We start from the raw sequence: 16,346 nt of genomic DNA on the forward strand, positions 1-16,346 counted from the left end.
AGGTCAGTTAATACATGGTCACAGGAAGTTTTCATACCTAAATGTTATTTCGATATATTTCCAGTATTTTTATTCATACAATTTTTCAATATTGTTGATATCTTTTTTTTATTAATAGTCATCCTCTGTTCTCAATTTATTGTCCTTACACAGCACGTGTCGAAAACACGAAAAATAAGATTTAAGGTGAAAACAAACTACATTTTTTATAGAAATATTGGAAAATGTCTTCGTTTCTCTCTCTCTCTCTCTCTCTCTCTCTCTCTCTCTCTCTCTCTCTCTCTCTCTTCTCTCTAGCCACATATATACTATGCAAACAGATCATCTAGTCGGCTGCAATGTGTGTGTGTGTGTGTGTGTTTGCGCGCGCGCGCCATTAAACCTTCAAAAGAGTGGCTCCCGGTAAAAGACAAGGAAGCGATTACTGCCAGATTCGTACCATAACTGGTGAATCATGGAGGAACCTCTTGCAAATTTCCTTTCGCAACAATAGTACTGTCAATACAAACTTTTAAATGAATTTTTTTTTTCTTTTTTTTTGCTCTATCACAGTCCTCCAATTCGACTGGGTGGTATTTATAGTGTGGGGTCCCGGGTTGCATCCTGCCTCCTTAGGAGTCCATCACTTTTCTTACTATGTGTGCCGTTTCTAGGATCACACTCTTCTGCATGAGTCCTGGAGCTACTTCAGCCTCTAGTTTTTCTAGATTCCTTTTCAGTGATCTTGGGATCGTGCCTAGTGCTCCTATGATTATGGGTACGATTTCCACTGGCATATCCCATATCCTTCTTATTTCTATTTTCAGATCTTGATACTTATCCATTTTTTCCCTCTCTTTCTCTTCAACTCTGGTGTCCCATGGTATTGCGACATCAATGAGTGATACTTTCTTCTTGACTTTGTCAATCAACGTCACGCCTGGTCTGTTTGCACGTATCACCCTATCCGTTCTGATACCATAGTCCCAGAGGATCTTTGCCTGATCGTTTTCTATCACTCCCTCAGGTTGGTGCTCGTACCACTTATTACTGCAAGGTAGCTGATGTTTCTTGCACAGGCTCCAGTGGAGGGCTTTTGCCACAGAATCATACCTCTTTTTGTACTGGTTCTGTGCAAGTGCCGGGCATTCACTTGCTATGTGGTTTATGGTTTCATTTTTCGTATTGCACTTCCTACATATCTGGTTCTTAGGGCCTGATCTTGTGCCACTGTTATCATTCCTTCAGTTTCCTTCTTTAGCTCTCCCCTCTGTAGCCATTGCCAATTGTCATCGCTGGCTAGTTCTTTAGTCTGTCTCATGTATTGTCCGTGCATTGGTTTGTTGTGCCAGTCCTCTGTTCTGTCTGTCTTTCTCCTGTCTCTGTATATTTCTGGGTCTTCGTCTACTTTTATTAGTCCTTCTTCCCATGCACTCTTTAGCCACTCGTCTTCACTGGTTTTATGATATTGCCCCAGTGCTCTGTTTTCGATGTTGACGCAGTCCTCTATACTTAGTAGTCCTCTCCCTCCTTCCTTTCGTGTTATGTATAGTCTGTCCGTATTTGCTCTTGGGTGTAGTGCTTTGTGTATTGTCATATGTTTCCTGGTTTTCTGATCTATGCTGCGGAGTTCTGCCTTCGTCCATTCCACTATTCCTGCGCTGTATCTGATTACTGGCACTGCCCATGTGTTTATGGCTTTTATCATATTTCCGGCGTTGAGTTTTGACTTGAGTATCGCCTTGAGTCTCTGCATATATTCTTTCCTGATCGTGTCCTTCATCTCTTGGTGTTTTATATCCCCTCCTTCCATTATTCCCAGGTATTTGTATCCTGTCTCATCTATGTGTTTGATGTTGCTCCCATCTGGTAGCTTTATCCCTTCAGTTCTCGTTACTTTGCCTTTTTGTATGTTGACTAAGGCGCATTTTTCTATTCCAAACTCCATCCTGATGTCCCCAGATACAATCCTTACAGTCTGGATTAGGGAATCTATTTCCTTGATGCTCTTACCATACAGCTTGATGTCGTCCATGAACATCAGATGGTTGATTCTGTTGCCTCTTTTCTTGAGTTGGTACCCGGCATCCATCTTCTGTAGTACTTTTGTCATGGGAATCATGGCTACTACGAAGAGTAGTGGGGACAGTGAGTCGCCCTGGAAGATCCCTCTCCTGATATTAACCTCTGCTAGTCTTATTCCAGAGCCTGTAAGTATTGTATTCCAGTTGCGCATTGTATTTTTGAGGAAGCTGATGGTGTTTTCCTCTGCCCCATATATTTTCAGGCATTCTATTAGCCATGTGTGTGGTATCATGTCGAAGGCTTTCTTATAGTCTATCCATGCCATGCTTAGGTTGGTTTTCCTTCTCCTACTGTTCTTCATTACCATTTTGTCTATCAGGAGCTGGTCTTTTGTGCCCCTACACTTCCTTCTGCAGCCTTTCTGTTGGTGGGGGATGGTGTTTGTCTCCTCTAGGTAGTTGTATAGCCTTTCACTGATGATACCTGTTAGTAACTTCCACATTATTGGTAGGCAGGTGATAGGCCTGTAGTTACTGGCTATATTTCCCTTACTCTTGTCTTTTTGTACTAAGGATGTTCTTCCTGTGGTCATCCGTTTGGGTGCATGGTGATTTGAGATACAATGCTGGAGTTGTTCTGCTATTCGTGGGTGTAGGCCCTTGAAGTTTTTCAGCCAGTATCCATGGACTTCATCGGGACCTGGGGCTTTCCAGTTTGGCATTTTCTTTATTATTATTATTATTATTATATACAGAAGACGAACCTTATTTATATGAAACAAGCCCGCATGGGTCATTGACTTAAAATTCGGGCTTCCAAAGAATGTGTTCATTCGAAAGAAATTCAGGCTTCCAAAGAATGTGTTCATTCGAAAGAAATTCAGGCTTCCAAAGAATATGGTGTTCATTTGAAATAAATTCAGGATTCCATTGGATGCGGTGTTCATTCGAATGAAGTAACAGTAACTAAGATCCTTTTTTCACACCACTTTTAGTGATAGGAATTTCTTGTCTAAGATAGGACTACCTACCTTAACGTTTTGGTTCTAAATTTGTCTAAATATGTTCGGTGGGTGCGGTAGGAGAAATCGCAGCCTTTCCTCATGAGAAGGTTTTTCGCTGAGGTTCCCTCAGGACGCTGTAACTTCAAGGAATGTTGGGGGTTTTATTTAAAAAAAAAAAAAAAAAAAATACTTTACCAAGAAGTCTTCTTCCAAGGTATCTTTGGGTTCGTTCTTTGCGATTCCTTTTTCCCAATCCGTACGTCTGTGGTAGTTTGTGCATCGTCTCCTCTTCGAATTACAAGCAGATGGTTTAGTAATCTAATTCGTACGAGGAAAAGGAGAGTAGGTCAAGATACATCTCACTTTATTGGGACGCGTTTCGTTGATACTTGAGAACGTTCTCGAAATTCTTTTAAAGGACAATGCACAGTGAGAGTCAAAAAGATACTATAGTATAGATTCACATCTACCCTGCACCTGATGTCAAGGCCAGTCCCTTACGACGCTCCTGATTGTCTGTTGATAAGCCAATCACAGGGCTGGAAACTCTCAGTCTCTCTCGAGAGTTCACATAGGCAGGATTTTTGTTCCACCTCTCCTGAAGGATACTTTTGAAAGGCGTATCCCTCAGGAGAGGTGGAACATTCATCCTGCCTGTGTGAGCTCTCGAGAGAGACTGGGAGTTTCCAGCCCTTTCATTGGCTTATCAACAGCCAATCAGGAGCGTCATAAGGGACTGGCCTAGACATTAGATGCACGGGTGATGTGAATCTACTATAGTAAAGTTATTTTAATAACCATGATGCCCCCTGTTTGCAGCAAGCGAAGTTTTTAAGCATTTCCTATTATATTTAGAATCTACAGGTCATATTTTACCAGACGAGTATGTAATTCTAATAACCAAAAGGCGCTTTTAATTTCTCGAATTCACAATTTGGAAACGTTCGAGATTCGAACTCGCATCAGGGGTGTCAGATACCACTGATGCGAGTTCGAATTTCGCTCAGGCAGAATATCTTCCTTTCTCTCTTTATTTGGATCTACAGGCTAAGCAGTGACAAGCATGTCAACAGTGTGAAGATATCAAGAAGTTGTCACTGTAGTTACGAAAATTACATAAATATCTGATAAAAATTAATGCTAAATATGGTAGTGAATGCTTAAAAACACTGTTTACTACAAATAAATAGCGTACATGGCCTTTTTATTATAATACTAATGCTTGGTTGAGAACCGCTTCAAAAAATAAAAAATGGAAAATAAACCTTCATTACGAGTCAGGCATTAAACAAAGGGAGCGTCTCTCCGGTGCAAAGCAAATATTAGCAAGGGAAATTTTTAGAGGGGAAAGGCATAGCAAGGGAAATTTTTATGAGGAAAGGAATAGCCAGAATATTTATATAGTGACTGAAAAAAAATTAATTCCTCCCCCATAGTTGACTCGCCTTGTCAAATAGCAACGCTTTTCTCTACCCGTAACTCCTGACTTCAACTATATGAAACAACAGGTAATATATATAAATATATTAATATATATATAATGTACAATATATATATATATATATATATATATATGTACACATACGTATATATATATATATATATATATATATATATATATATATATATATATATATACTATATATCATATATATACATTAGAGATTTCTGACTCACATCGTGATCGAACCCCGGTCTCTCAAGTCAAAGTTCAGGGTCAATTGGTAGCACCCTGGCCTTTCATTTGAGAAACCGGGGTTCGATCCCGATGTGAATTAACAAATTTATTTGCTAAACTTGTGCTCCTGTGTTAACTACTTCCATGTATACACACACACACACACACACATTATATATATATATATATATATATATATATATATATATATATATATATATATATATATATATATATATATATATAAATACACCCATTAAAATCAGAATCCAACCCACATAGAAATAGTTATCTGTATTATAGCAACACCATTCATTATCCTGTAATGTAATTGTCTTCCCCTTTCATTTATTATACTCAAATCCTCTTTTTCAGGTATCTTTAGTTCTTCCGCTGACTAAGAAATCCCATAACATTCCTGCGCAATTTCTTTTCCTAGTAGAGCGTTTCTCGAGAATTCGCTTATAAGATTTTGCATGGCTTACGAACACTGTAGAAGCAAGTTCCAAGCTTACATATACATTATACTATATATATATATATATATATATATATATATATATATATATATATATATATATATATATATATATATATTTATTTATTACCGTAACTATCTTGCAATAAATATGGCATTTACTGCGCTCTTTCCAAAGTATATTTTCGTGGATATTAATTCCGTTGGGCATCTCTCTCCAGACAAAATCATTAAGACACTGTGAATGAGCAGTAAAACCTGCTCCTACAGATAAGTGAGCACACGATGTCTCCTCGGATGGACTAGCGAGTCTCTGAGACATCCTAATCTTTGTAACTCCTTGTAACTCTCTCTCTCTCTCTCTTAGTTCGTGAAAGCGTTAAATTGTTCCATATTGTCCATATCTCGGTTTACCCGAAGGTGGCTACGCTTTTGTTATCATCCCTCCCAATCCAGAGACATTTCTGGTCCTTTCTTGCAGATCAATCATTTCTATACTTGTTGTTCAGACACATCCTCTAAAAGCTCTACTATTTCGGATGCATTACCTTAGGTGGCCAATGTGCATTGTTCTTTTCCACCTTTTTGAGGATCAGTTTAGCGTCTTGTCTGCTGAATTCTCCAACTACTGAATCCGGTAAGATTTCATCCCAAGTTTCTCTCCCCTCTTCATTTTCCACATTCAGTAACTAGGCATTGTATTCCTTTCACCCCTTCTGCGAAGCCTTCTCTCTCTCTCTCTCTCTCTCTCTCTCTCTCTCTCTCTCTCTCTCTCATTCTCTCTCTCTCTCTCTCTCTCTCTCTCTCTCTCTCTCTTTTCCTATTCAATTCTAAGATTCGTTATTGCCATTCAGCTCTCATGTTTTCGCAAAATGATTCGTCGATTTACGGCCCTTGAGCGAACAATTGGCCTCATCTCCATGTTATGTTATATATTCTGCGATTGTAATTCGAATCGAAACTACGTTTCACAAAATACTGAAACAATATTTTTGTATAACTTTGTTATTGCAACGATTTCGAATTTCCGATGAAAACATCTGCCTAGAAGCCACTTGAACATTTCCACGAAAAAAAAAAAAAATTTGTATAACTGATACGAATGATATACGGTTTTCTAATAAAACACTGGCCTAGTGATTTCATTCTTTCCTCGTTTGTTTTTGTTTACAAGGTCACCTTTCCTATTGCCTTTGGTCTAACCGAATAAAAGCAACAGGGCGCACAGAATACCTCATCCTATTCCTCGGACTTATTTTTTCCTCCTTTTTTTCAATGAATCTTTTTCTCAATTCTTTAACATGGTCTTAACGCTTTTCTTTCTTGCCCATTTATTTTTGTATAGCAACTCCCTACCTCCCTTTTATTTCACCTCTTTCATCTAGTGTTTCTTTTACTCAGAAGAATCCTTTGCAGGTTTTGTTTTGATATAAATGCTTGCCTTATTTTTTTGCGCCAGTCAGGGATGAAAGGTCAGTCATTCGTAGAACGACGAGAGAGAGAGAGAGAGAGAGAGAGAGAGAGATAGAGAGAGAGAGAGCGAGAAAGAGAGAGATGAGTGGATGATGAGTAGGGAAGATGATAGAAGTGAGAAGAGGAGGAGAGTATATATAAATTTTATATATATATAATTAATATATGGTTAAAAAATCACAGTAGATTCATTAAATAATCGAATACCAGAGGAAAATAAAAGGCCGAAATGCAAGAGCTTTCGTCTTTACTAAGACATTTAGTTCTGCCTTTCATTTTCCTGTGGTATTCGCATATATATATATATATATATATATATATATATATATATATATATATATATATATATATATATATATATATATATATGCGATTATTTCAGTGTGTATCAGTGTGTGCGTGGCTGCAGAGAGAAATACATACAGAAATCGGGGAGATTTTTGCGTCATTGAATATCCTTTGCAGCCATATAAAGTTACATGGAATCGTCTTAGTCAACGCCATATATTTTCAATGGCAGCCCCTGAGGTAGATAGAATTCGATACCTCTTCAGCATCTACTACTAAGAAAACGTCATCTAATCTTATATAACACTTTTCCGAAGAGACGTATCTTTTATTCCTCTGATATGATGATACTCAGGACTGACATTGGAGAAGTCTCTCTCTCTCTGTCTCTCTCTCTCTCGTCATCTCTCTCGTCTCTCTCTCTCTCTGTGAGGCGGGAAAGAGTTTCTCAGACAAAATTAAACGCTTCTAAGTCGAGCGTCATTTATTGTTTACTGTTTGCTGTCGGGCACAGAGCGTTGTATTGAGCAGAAGTTCCGAGCTCTATAGTATTCAAGGGTCATGAGATGAAAGGGTCTCACATTTTAGTTTCACGTTTCCACATCTATTCTCTCTTAGCAATATATATATATATATATATATATATATATATATATATATATATCAAGCAAACATGTGCGTATATAGCTACAGATAGGCAAGTTAAACTTTGTTCATACTAAAAACAATGAAACTACGAGGAGAGAGATAGTGTGTGTGTGAGAGAGAGAGAGAGAGAGAGAGAGAGAGAGAGAGAGAGAGAGTCCTTGTGATGGGGGGGAGGGGGGTAGTCAAAGATTTTTCAACCTTTGCTATAATCAACGATTATTTATAAATACCTCACTTTATTGATTTCAATCCACAAATGTATCCAACTTTTTCATATAGTGCCCTTCCAAAATATCCCACTTGAGAGAGAGAGAGAGAGAGAGAGAGAGAGAGAGAGAGAGAGAGAGAGAGAGAGAGAGTTGATATATATCAGACAGAGAAGAGTTTTCAGAAATAAAAAATATCCTGTCTTGGACACTAACCAACGGAAGACCTGTGCACTTATCTTTCTCAGAGAGAGAGAGAGAGAGAGAGAGAGAGAGACTTGACGGATCTCAAACAGAGGAGAGAATAAAAGGAGGAATCCAGGAATGCTTCATAAAAGCTGGCACAAGCGGCAACGGTGTCTGCGTGGGATTTATTAGACTTTATTTCTTTCCCCTTTCGGCTCCAGCAAGACATGTCATTCCTAATTTCACTTGCATTACATTTCTGTGCATTAAAATATAAGGTCGATGAGTTTGCGTTATATAGTTGGCGTATCTTGAATAATTTTACATGGACTCTTTTGCAGCATTGACTATGCAAATATTTTGGGTGCTGATACACTTATTTATTATGGATACATGTTTAATTGTTCGATATATATGTATATATATACATATATATACACACAGTATAAATATACAAATGTATATATAAATATACATATATATACAGTATATAGTATATATACACAAATATACATAAATAAATATATATATATATATACACACACACACACATATATATATATATATATATATATATTATATTATATATAATATATATATGTGTGTGTGTGTGTGTGTGTGTGTGTGTGTCTATGTGCATGTCAGCGAAATATAATTCTAATATTATGAATAATCCTTCGCTTCTAGGGCCAGCGTTACTTCATATTTCTTTTAGGAGTCAAATTCAACTAAAATCATGCAAAAAAAAAAAAAAAGAAGAAGAAAAAAACAGCGTTAAAAGCAGACTTATTTCCACCTTTCATCACCGTCAGTTTTTCTAATACCAAGTATACTTTACTAATACCAAGTATACTTTACTAATACCAAGGATACTTTACCCAAGCCGCTCACCTCATCAGCTCCAATATTTATCTTTATCATATTTGGGGGGCTTTCGTCCGAATTCAACATCCATACTTCACCTTCATATCATTTATATATACATCGAGCAACCCCTGCGATTTTGCAGTAATAGATCCAAGGGGTGCCTGAATATAACTTATAACAAAACCACTTATAACAAAAAATGATGCTTATTATAATGGTATTAATTATTCACTTATAACAAAACCATTCACTAATAAAAAAATTATGCATTCATAATGATAACAACTATTCACTTACAACAAAATCATTCAGTTACAACAGAAAATGATGCATTTATAATGACATTTAATACTCACTTATAATATAACGACCAAAATCTTCTATATTTCACGAGCTTACAATAATGTTAGCATACGAAAAGACGCCTCTTAGCACAGGCATACAAATTAGTCTGATCTGTAAAATTCAGTGCAAAAATATTTACTAGCGTAGAGATAGTATTCTTCGGCAAAGTAGCAGGAGGAGGAGGAGGAGAAGGAGGAGGAGCAGGGGAGAGAGAGAGAGAGAGAGAGAGAGAGAGAGAGAGAGAGAGTTCACGCAGTTTATGCATTTGAGCATGCAAAGGGTATTATGTCTTTCATAAGAAGATTAACTTGCAGAAAGGAAGGAAGAGAGAGAGAGAGAGAGAGATCCAAGCCCACGTCGACAAAATTTGCAGATTTCGTAACGTCCGTTACAGCGACCTAGTTCGAAAAGTAGTGTTGAATGATTTTCTGTAATTACCAGGAACTTGCAGTTGTCACCCTGATTGGAGTTGCGACGAATACCGAACTTCCTGTTTAGATTTTGCAGTGAAATGAGACCAAAAACAATTATTTAAAATAGTTAATGAGATTTTTTTTAATTTGCTTTAATCATTATGATATCAACAGCTGCTTGTTGTATCAGCTCAGCAAACGAACAAGAGAATAAGAGAAAAATTAAGTAAAGAATTATAATAAGGCAATAAATATACCTCAAGTTCGACCAGTTAGTTCAGTAAGTGCTGATATTTTTCTACGTCCGTTGGAAAAAAAAAAAAAAAAAAAAAAGTAAATAAATGAAGCTCCTAATTTACCGGTAAAATAAAATACACATAGAAAAAATTGTAAACGAAGATAAACAACCGAAGAAAAAATTATTAAAACTTTCAATATTTTTATAGTCACTTCAAATCTCCCTACAGGTGCTGATACAACCGAAGTTTAAACTTTTCCATTTCAACACGCGAGCAAATAACAAAACTCGTGTGTTAACCATATGAAGGGATCTTTCAAAAACCCGTTTCTGGTTTTCTTTCTGATTCATTCTGGCAAATAAAAAGAAGAGAAACAGACAGAGGAGCCTCAATGCAGAGTCTCGAGAAGGATGTCGTCAGATATATGAACGAGACATCCCAAGAAGGGCCAACCCCCCTTACATTCCGTCTGTCTTATTCTGTGTAATACCAGTGATACAGGAACGTTCTATATCTAAATTTATCAACTTAACCTGAGAATATATATATATATATATATATATATATATATATATATATATATATATATATATATATATATATATATATATAGTATATATATATATATATATATACATATATATATATATATATATATATATATATATATATACATACATATATATACATATATATATATATATATATATATATATATATATGTATAACAGAATCACGAAAGTTAGGAACGTGATAAATCCATAAATAAAGATAAATGCACGAAGGAAAAATAAACGAAGGAGTCTGCGAGATCTTTCGGCTGAAAAGCCCTTTACTGAAGCAGCTACTGACAAAAATACGAGAAAAGAACAATACAAGAAGGTTGTGGTTTCGTATAACTGACAGATAGGGATTATAAAAGGATTAGTGCCTAGAATCCGACACACCTGGAAGATAAGAGACCTTCCCAAACAAGCATAAACAAAGGTGCAATTAAAGGTTTAAGACAATCATCTCAGATACAATCTCCAGACAATTAAAGGATTATAGGTGACAGCTATACGGAACCTGGTAGACAAAACCATATTCACAAAAAATGACAGACTACATTACAATAAAAAAAAATTTTTAATTATTTTTTTATAACTAACTCTAAGGCAACTGATTTTTATTTAAGTCAGTAATTATATATATGAGGTCATTCTTAAACATGTTACAGATACAAGGGTCTAAATGAAAAAGGCCACGACTAACATTGAATTACAATGAAAAGTAAGTTGTATTAAAGCAGATTCTAAAAGATTTCGTGATAAGACATCTCTTGACCGTGCAATTACTGAACTGTCAATCCAATTAATTCGGTGGTTGTGTTCACTTAAATGAATAAATAATGCATTAGATTTTTGCCCAGTTTTTTACAGAGTATTTATGCTGGCTTAGCCTTACTTCTAAGCCCTTGCTCGACTGTCCGAGGTAGAATGAGGGACAATCCATACATGGAATTTTATATATTATGTTGTTGCTTTTTTACATCAATACCGACAGGAAGAAGAACAGCTAAACAATCATCAACGTAACGATACCACTTTACAGGAATATGGATTGTCCCTCATTCTACCTCGGACAGTCGAGCAAGGGCTTAGAAGTAAGGCTAAGCCAGCATAAATACTCTGTAAAACAAAACTGGGCAAAAATCTAATGCATTATTTATTCATTTAAGTGAACACAACCACCGAATTAATTGGATTGACAGTTCAGTAATTGCACGTCAAGAGATGTCTTATCACGAAATCTTTTAGAATCTGCTTTATACAACTTACTTTTCATTGTAATTTCAATGTTAGTCGTGGCCTTTTTCATTTAGACCCTTGTATCTGTAACATGTTTAAGAATGACCTCAAATATATAATTACTGACTTAAATAAAAATCAGTTGCCTTAGAGTTATTAAAAAATAATTAAAAAATTTTTTTATTGTAATGTATGTCTGTCATTTTTTGTGAATATGGTTTTTTTGTCTACCAGGTTACGTATAGCTGTCACCTATAATCCTTTAATTGTCTGGAGATTGTATCTGAGATGATTGTCTTAAACCTTTAATTGCACCCTTTGTTTATGCTTGTTTGGGAAGGTCTCTTTATCTTCCAGGTGTGTCGGATTCTAGGCACTAATCCTTTTATAATCCCTATCTGTCAGTTATACGAACCTTCTTGTATTGTCTTTTCTCGTATTTTTGTCAGTAGCGCTTCAGTAAAGGGCTTTTCAGCCGAAAGATCTCGCAGACTCCTTCGTTTATTTTTCCTTCGTGGCATTTATCTTTATATATATATTATATTATAATATATTATATATATATATATATATATTATATTATTAAATATATAGTATATATATGTATATATTTTCTGTTTTGTTATAACAGAACTCCATCTAATAAAACGAGCCCATAAAAAACGCCAAAATATAGAAAGTAAATGCTTACTCTCTATAGTTTGGCGTTTTTTGTTTTTATGGATACTTTTAATATATATATATATATATATATATATATATATATATATATATATATATATACACCTAATAAAAGGAGCCCATAAAAACACCAAACTATATTTTGGTGGTGTTTTTATGGGCTCCTTGCATTAGATGGAATTCTGTTGTAACAGAACATTTTTACCAGTCATATATATATATATATATATATATATATATATATATATATATATATATATATATATATATATATAAAACTAGCTTCATTTAATAACAGTCAAAACTGAAAAATGTAAATGAATTCACCCAGAAATTGCCTGCAATCAATTTATGAATATATATATATATATATATATATATTTATATATATATATATATATATATATATATATATATGTGTGTGTGTGTGTGTGTGTGTGTGTGTGTGTGTGTGTGTGTGTGTATGTTTATGTATATATCTTCATTTAACAACAATTGAAAAATTAAAATGCGTTCACCCAGAAATGACATGCATTTGATTTATATACAATGAAATGGTATCTGAAAGGAGCCTTCTTCTTCTTCATAGGACATAACAGCATTTCACAGCCAACCCTTAATCACCGGGTGCTGGAAAAATCGTATTTTATTAAAAAAACCCGAGTTAAATTTGGCCCTTTCATGCATCCCTTCTTCACTGGAGGTTCCTGTGGGTCAAGAAATTAACGGACGAAGCCTCACAAACTTTCTCAGGATTCTTTAGCTCTTATCTGTCATGACAGGTACGCAAGGGAGAAAACGCAGAGAGAGAGAGAGAGAGAGAGAGAGATAGTGGTGTTTCTTTTATTTTCCATTCTCCTATTCTTTCCTTGATGACCATGGTCGCTTTTGCAACTCACCGCTGTAATTAAAAAGTATAATTTTCTACGTTACATTATACTATTGTTGCTTTTGTATACGGAAAGACAATGGTGACTGTTCAGATAATTTCTTACAGATTTATTTGAATCTGTTTTATTTCTTTAATTATTAATTATTTGCCACGAATGTTCTGGTAAGTAAATGATCAACCGCATCAATTAGGTACCAAGTAGATACCATTGTCGTCAACTCCTACTAAAGACAACCTAGATCCTTAAGGATTTCTCCTTCATAACATGTGCGGATTCCTTCCAAGTTATACGACTGAGTCATACGAGACCAGAGCAATGGCATATTCGACATTTGGTCAAAGACTTAATTGCATACGACTTCCCCGACTTCATCAAGGAAATTAGCGGTGCATAACGTATTGAGCTTAACGAGTAGCAGAAACTAAGATTATTATAATAATATTCCGGAAATGCACAATAATAGGATATACAGACATGTCTACAGCGACTCTGCACCTAAACTAGGGAATTTAAATGACGATTACAGCGAATTAAGTGATTAGAGAAGTGAAATTGGGATGTTTATTAGCTTATGGACTCAAAATAATATAACCTCAGCTCCAAATACATTTTATGTTTTTTTTTAAGTAGTTTACTTACCATTAATATTTGTTTTCATAAAATGTATTGCTAACATATGTATGATAAATAACAAGTATATTTCCTCGCTAAACGTAAAACTGACATGAAAATATATTTCTCACATCCAAAGCTGTAAATGAGTTGTCTATGAGATATGTAATCATAATACATAATATATAAATAATGACTCTTATCTCAACAGCTTTTATTAGGTTCTTTTCATAAAAATTCAACTAAACTCCACTTGTCTATAGTACTTGAACCTGGAATCATTTATAGGCTCAGAATTGTTCATATTGCAACTTCCCAAGACCTAAGATTAAAAGTTTTGTCTCATATACTGATAATTGAAGGTCCTGCGCCGTCTGTCATCATGGGAAACGTTTAAGGACTTAAATAAGATTACATACTATGCCTTCAACTCTCTCTCTCTCTCTCTCTCTCTCTCTCTCTCTCTCTCTCTCTCTCTCTCAATTCCTTTGATTAAAATTTACGTAATCCATTTTTCAGTCATAGGCGGTTCTTAACTATGCTTAAAAAAAAAAAAACTCTTGAGCTAATTAAAAGATGGGTTCATTCAGAAGTATGGGATAAGAGTCACTCTAAATAAGGTAAACACGCCATAGTAAACATGGTGTTAAGAAAATTAAGAAAACTAAACTATTCATGACATAAAGCCCTAACTCGTCTGTTTGTGGTTAGTGTCTGTCCCCCCCCCCCCCCCCCCCCCCCCCCCCCCCCCCCCCCCCCCCCCCCCCCCCCCCCCCTCTGATATTTTAAGACAATCTCAAAATAAGGCATTTGATACGTCTAAAATACATTAATACCTAGAATTCCTGACTAAAATAAATGTGAAAAGACTTGTCAAAAACGCCCTTGCTCGATGGATGGATGTATGAGTTTTAGGGCAAAAGCCCAGGCGCTGGGGCCAAAGAAGCCATTCAGCGCCAAATCGCCGCCCTTGCTCGAACCATGGAGGAGAGTGAGGATGAATTAAAAATAATTATATATTTCTGGGAGAACTACGACCTTCTCGTGAGGGTGGAAATCCAGCTTGAGCTGGAGATGCATTACACTTCGGAGGTTGCAAATGTCAAGTCAGTGAAATTATGAATGCCTTAATTACTTATAATTGTAAGTGAATACACTTGAATCATTGAGACTATTCGTGGTTACTGAGCTTAGTGAGACAAATGACGTCTGTTTAAGTAAGGAAGGACAGCACCCAATGATACACCAGTTCATGAAAGGGTAATGAAAGTCTTGCCTTAGAGGGCAAGTGATGATGAATGACCAAAGGTTAATGTGTGTGTAAGTCTTGAGAAAATAGGAAATAGAATGTTGGCAGAGAGAGAGAGAGAGAGAGAGAGAGAGAGAGAGAGAGAGAGAGAGAGAGAGACGAGCAAGGGGAGAAAGACAAAAGGGTTGGATTTTTTAATAAAAGCGTTACTGGCGTAGTGAATGGGATGAAGAGTCTTTTTTGAAAGCTGAATGGAGGCTTACGTAGTAAAATAAAATGTGTAGAATAAGGAATCAAGTCTAAGTTAGCGAGACAAAGGTGGGTCTAGTGATATATGAGGCCGCGATCTGGATTTTTTCGGGGATAACATTGCAAAGTTCAGGAATAATGAACAAAATCCTCAATTTTTTTATGTCGACTGGAGAGATTGTAGTTTTCGCCAATGGATGAGAAACCTCATCGTGATATTTGGTGTAAATGATGGAATAGAAACAAAGCTGATGATGCAAGAGACGAAGAAATGTTCACCAAACCGAAAAGTTGTAGGATTAGCCTGAAAGGATGTAAGGAAATAACGAGGAGATGGAGAAATACGCAGAATTGACGAGACTAAGCATGAGATGCTTATTACGAAAGTGAACTTTATTGGGTGTTGGCAAGGAGTCTAATATATGTCTTAGTGACGCAGTTTTTCTCTTGGAAAAGAGAATGTTATAAATGAAAACGGAAGAATCTACGGCGCAAAACTTTGCTTTATGTCACTCACTAATGCTGGTTATTAACAAAGAAATTACCCTTTCTCGTCTTTTAACTTCAAAATAGAGTATTATTGTAGAGGGCGACACGTAAAGAAGGTTCTTTACTTTTATCACTGAAATTCTACGGAGGAGTAAATGCAATTCTTTATAGTTTGAAATTTAAGAACAGTTGGAAGGAATTATAATGAAAATGAAGCTTTTGTAATTTGCAAATCAAGAATAAACTACTTTTTCTGAAGGAGCAGAGGATTGGCAAGCTATATGTCATTTTCTAGTCCAGGCAAAAAAAAAAAAAAAAAAAAAAAAAAGGAAGAAGCATGGGGCTTAATAACAAAGGCAGCCATGGACCTGACTTTTAAAAGCAAGAAGGTTACTAGACCCAGGATACTGAGAGGAGGAAAAGGACTCCCAGTCTTGGCAGCAGGAGACCAGAAACAGCCACTAAAGCATAGATATATTTTAAAGTAGACAGCTACGTAGAAGTCAATGACAGTCAATGTTAATAAAGGGAAGACAGAGAAATGGAATGATGAAT

The 16,346-nt window shown here is 35.7% G+C and overlaps 1 protein-coding gene across 1 annotated transcript in view; it reads left to right on the forward strand.

Moving 5' to 3' along the window:
- Positions 1 to 16,346, forward strand: part of LOC135212564 (growth hormone secretagogue receptor type 1-like) — a 166,737-nt gene that overhangs the window by 42,010 nt on the left and 108,381 nt on the right.

The sequence above is a fragment of the Macrobrachium nipponense genome, chromosome 41, assembly GCF_015104395.2.
Source record: "Macrobrachium nipponense isolate FS-2020 chromosome 41, ASM1510439v2, whole genome shotgun sequence".
Classification (NCBI taxonomy): Eukaryota; Metazoa; Arthropoda; class Malacostraca; order Decapoda; family Palaemonidae; genus Macrobrachium; species Macrobrachium nipponense.